The following is a 5,489-nucleotide window of genomic DNA, read 5'->3' on the forward strand; positions in this document are numbered from 1 at the left end:
CTGATCAAATTCTAACTATATGGTTACTCTGTGGATCTGATTCAGATCATTGGTACTAATGGAAAGACTGTTCATTGACTCTTGGAGGGTTTGGATCTGTTCTCAAATGAATAACCAGATTGTTTCAGGCTATTAAACCTGAAATAATAGGTATGGACACGATTTATAAAATTTATAGTCCTTACTGGTCACCTGTGTAGCAAATTCTCATAGGCATTTGAAAGCCACTATTGTAGTCCCCCGCAATATCCTCCTCTCTAAATTGGAAGGATATGGATTTGATGGGTGGACTGTTTGGTGGATAAGGAATTGGCTGGTTGATCGCATCCAGAGGGTAGTGGTCAATGGCTCGATGTCCAGATGGAGAACAGTGACGAGTGGGGTCCCTCAGGGGTCCGTACTGGGACCAGTACCATTTAATATCTTCATCAATGACATAGCGAGATCGAGTACACCCTCAGCAAGTTTGCAGATGACGCCAAGCTGAGCGGTGCAGTTGACATGCCTGAGGGACGGGATGCCATCCAGAGGGACCTGGACAGGCTGGAGAAATGTGCCTGTGTGAACCTCATGAGGTTCAACAAGGCCAAGTGCAGGGTCCTGCACCTGGGTCGGGGCAATCCCCAGTATCAATACAGGCTGGGGGATGAAGGGATTGAGAGCAGCCCTGCCGAGAAGGACTTGGGGGTACTGATAGATGAAAAGCTGGACATGAGCCAGCAATGTGCTCCTGCAGCTCAGAAGGCCAACCGTATCCCAGGCTGCATCAAAACAAGCGTGGCCAGCAGGTCGAGGGAGGTGATTCTGCCCCTCTACTCTGCTCTGGTGAGACCCCACCTGGAGTATTGCATCCAGCTCTGGAGTCCTCAGTACAAGAAGGACATGGACCTGTTGGAGAGGGTCCAGAGGAGGGCCACAAAAATGATCAGAGGGATGGAACACCTCTCCTATGAGGAAAGGCTGAGAGAGTTGGGGTTGTTCAGCCTGGAGAAGAGAAGGCTCCAGGGAGACCTAATTGCAGCCTTTCAATAGTTAAAGCGGGCTTATAAGAAAGATGGGGACAGACTTTTTAGCAGGGCCAATAGCGATAGGACAAGGGGTAATGGTTCTAAACTAAAAGAGGGTAGATTCAGAATCTAGATATAAGGAAGACCTTTTTTATTATGAGGGTGGTGAAACACTGGAACGGGTTGCCCAGAGAGGTGGTAGATGCCCCATCCTTGGAAACATTCAAGACCAGGCTGGATGGGGCTCTGAGCAAGCTGATCTAGTTGTGGATGTCCCTGCCCATTGCAGGGGTGTTGGACTAGATGACCTTTAAAGGTCCCTTCCATCCCAAAGCATTCTATGATTCTATGATTGTAGTCAAACTTTTTTATATATCTAGATACTCTGTTTTCACAGCAATTAGTTGTATGTAGACCTAAACTGACTCCACAAAATTCCATAGGCAAAATCAGGTTGCATGAAAAATGTGTAATTATATTGTTTTGAGGAAAACTAAATGGGTTTTGGTTTTGTTTATTTCTGAATACTTCAGAAGTTGTATGCAATTATGGCAATGGAGACTTCAATGATATTCTGGGAAATGAAATACTTATTTACAAATAAATGTGAGGATTGCAAAGGACTGAGTTTTAATTAAACACCATTTCCATTACTGTCACTTCTGTTCAAATTAGTAATGTAAGTATTGTTCTCTCATGCAAAAATATTTATTTTGTCAGATGTTGACTGAAATTAGTTGCAACTAAAAACATGGTCTATATTGTTCTTAAATCTGATGTTAGTTTTGTCTTTCATGTTTCCCATTCTATTGCCACAGCATTTTTTTTTCTTTCTCCTTTTGTTTCAGCAACTACAAAATATTTCCCATCTTGTTTTGATTGCAGTGTTAAGACCCAATTTTTGTCTATAGTGTTGATTGTTTCATTTGATGTGTTTGAAGTTTTTTTAGCCTTCCACCTTAAAATCTCTTTTCTTCCTTCCTGATTTTATCTGGCTGAAACTGAGCAATTCACTTTTTGCTTTCTAAATTCAATCACATGAAAAATCCTCAGGGCAGTTTATCGCATTGTGAAATACAGACAGCCTTGCAAACCACCTATTGAGTGATTTTTTTTTTTTTTCTGTTTTTCACTTTAGCACAGAGGCATATCTGTCTGTCTTTGTTTTTCTGGGCAGACAGCCTTGGTTCCTCTTAATTTCTTTTTCCAGATGTACTCACTGGATGCCCTTGTAATGAAAAAGCAGACAATAATGCAGTGAAGTTGCCCTTTGGCATAATTTGACCTAGTTCTCAAGATCAGGTTGGGCTTATTCACTTATTAGATTTATGTCTCAAAAGGTTCAAGAGCAGGACTCCCTGGAGTCCTTGAAGTACTCTAGTAATTGATGGTCCTGATATTTGAAACCTTTGTGTATTTTTCTGTTAAAGCTTCTGTTCTTCTTGGCTGCTCACAGCCATGGCATATTTATTTTTAGAGAAACTTTTCACTGGAACAGAAAATGATGGCTGTGATGGAGTCATGATTCTGACTTAGCAAATTTGATAAAAGAATAAACGCACAGAGCAGCAATGGTGTGTGCCCATATGTGTATGGCGGGTGGTAGGAGGAAAGGAGGGAGGAAAAGCATATCTTTTCCTACCCCTCGTGATGCTCATCATCAGTCGTCCCATGTTGATTTTGATAGATGACTCATAAAAGTGAAACCTATGGGGAATTTGTCATTCTGAAAGGAAAGCTAATGTAATTAGTACCAGTTGAAGTATATTTAGTAAATTGGATTTGATCTTAATTAAGTCTGAATAATGTTGCCAATTTTTAACAATTATGTTTGAGAACTGTCGTGGTTTAACCCCAGCCAGCACCACACAGCCGCTCGCTCACTCCCCCACAATGGGATGGGGGAGAGAATCGGAAGAGTAAAAGTGAGAAAACTCATGGGTTGAGATAAAGACAATTTAATAGGTAAAGCAAAAGCTGTGCACGCAAGCAAAGCAAAGCAAGGAATTCATTCACTGCTTCCCATCGGCAGGCAGGTGTTCAGCCATCCCCAGGAAAGCAGGGCTCCATCACATGTAACGGTTACTTGGGAAGACAAACGCCATCACTCCGAACGTCCCCCCCTTCCTTCTTCTTCTTCCCCCAGCTTATATACTGAGCATGATGTCATATGGTATGGAATAGCCCTTTGGCCAGTCTGGGTCAGCTGTCCTGGCTATGCTCCCTCCCAGCTTCTTGTGCACCTGGCAGAGCATGGGAAGCTGAAAAGTCCTTGACTAGTGTAAACCCTACTCAGCAAGAACCAAAACATCAGTGTGTTATCAACATTATTCTCATCCTAAATCCAAAACACAGTACTATACCAGCTACTAAGAAGAAAATTAACTCTATCCCAGCTGAAACCAGGACAGAACATAATTACTCAGTTACCAGAATTTAAATTAAATAGCATTAGACTGGTAAAATTAGTAATTTGGATTTTTTTAAGAACAAGTATGGGGTGTTTTGTGAAAGTGGTGTTATAGCCTAAAATATTAACCTAATTTTTTATATTCTGTAGTAGGATCAATAGAGCTTCAAAATAGACACATTCTGAAGAAAAGCCAAAAAGTTGGGGATTGTGGGTTACAATATGAACAGATACTTCCCTACAGTTTTAAATTTCAATAACAGAATAAATGGGAACATTTGAATGTGGTCTGAAGGTGCCTGTTTATTACTAAGTTTCTAATATAGTGTTGCTACTTCTTGGTGGTGGTCATTCAGTTTAATTTCTGACATAGGGCAGTTTTAATGTTATGGTAAACAGTTTATTTAAATTGCTGTAAGCAAACATGCTTTCTGAAGGTTTTAATTCAGAATTGTAGTTATCACTTAAAATAAGTGTCTGTAGTTGACTACAGACAACAGATACTTGTGAAGAGGATTGATGGAGAACATAAATAGGATGCAGCATTCACTTCTTTTTTGATTATGTTTTTGGAGGTGGCAAATCATAAATTATGATTCTCTTTTCTGGTTAAATCTCTATCTTTGAATTAATTCACATGTTGGGAATGCTGAATTTCAGCATTTTTGAAAGAAAGTTCAGATCTTTAAGAAGATGGATATTAAAAAAAATAGTAAAATAAATTAAATTACTTTAAAAAATCACAGTAAGAACCCCACGCCCTCCCATTTCAGTCCAATCCATGTAAGTTTTATTACAGGACTTGGGCAACAGCCATTTGAGTGTTGCTAAAGTATTCATTGCGTAGAAATGAACTATCTGATAGGATGTTGTAACATAGTTGCAGTAGTCAATGCTAAATGATGATATATGGCATTGGGAACCTTTTAGCAAACTGTAATAACTACAAGGAGGGAAGTAGTAAGGATTTGCATTATATCTGATACCCTCTGGTACCAAGTAGATTGCCAATACTGCTTGTTTAGCATTTCCTAAGGGCAATAGGATATTGATTTCTGACTTAGAAGGAACAGCTTTGTTTTCACCATTGAAAAGTATTGCAGGTTGTTAAGAAAAAATTGACTTGAAGAGGCCTGACTGCTGCCTATCATGGAGCAAATAAAGCAAAACTGCAGAGGCATGGTGGAGCAGGAGATAGGGCCCTCAGCTATTTACTCCAATTAATTTACCATATTCGACAGCAAATCAATCGACATCTACTTTATCTGCTTGAGAAAATGCTGTCTAAGGCAGATAAAAGGCCCTGTGTGGTACAGGGAATAGATTGGATTGGTGAAGCGGAGGCTGCAGTTAATGTGTAAATAAGTGAAATCAAGACTACTGTTGCTGAGAAAACCATTTTTAATTAGGTTGGGGTTTTATAGTGAGCTATTTAAGGAAGTAGTATAGAGCTTGGAGAGTAAGGGGAGATTTATTGACCACTGAGTTAATATATGGGTTGTATGACATCCCAGCCTTGAGTTTGCTTGCTTCTTAAGCATTAGTGAATTATTTTGGTAAAAGGGTAAAGATGGGGATCAGTTTGCTTATTTTAGGGCTGAGTTTTGACCTTTTTTCATCTCCATGGCTGTAAAATGCATATATCACTGAAAATTAGTCTGTATATGTGCTATGTACATGAGTGTATGTGGCACAGTTGGGGGGGGGGGGGGGCTGCAGGGGTGGCCTCTGTGGGAGGAGGTCAGGGGCTACCCTGTGCCAGACACAGTGGGTTCTAGCCAGCTTGTCAACAGACCCACCATAGGGTGCCAGTCAATGTGGTACCTCTGTGAAAACATATTTAAATAAGGGTAAAAATGCTGTGCAGCAGGGGAGGAAGGATGGACGGGGAGAAGTGTTCCAGGTGCTAGAGCAGAGATTCCCATGCAGCCTGTGTAGGAGACCACGGTGAAGCAAGTGTTTCCCTGCAGCCAGTTGAGAGGACCACACCCTGACCCCAACCTCCTCAACAAAGGGACTGAATGTAACCTGTGATGATAACAAGGGGAGTGAAAACTAGAAAGGGAAGATGA

Source organism: Nipponia nippon, unplaced genomic scaffold, assembly GCF_047370975.1.
Source record: "Nipponia nippon isolate SJK-2023a ecotype South Korea unplaced genomic scaffold, ASM4737097v1 scaffold_22, whole genome shotgun sequence".
Classification (NCBI taxonomy): domain Eukaryota; kingdom Metazoa; phylum Chordata; class Aves; order Pelecaniformes; family Threskiornithidae; genus Nipponia; species Nipponia nippon.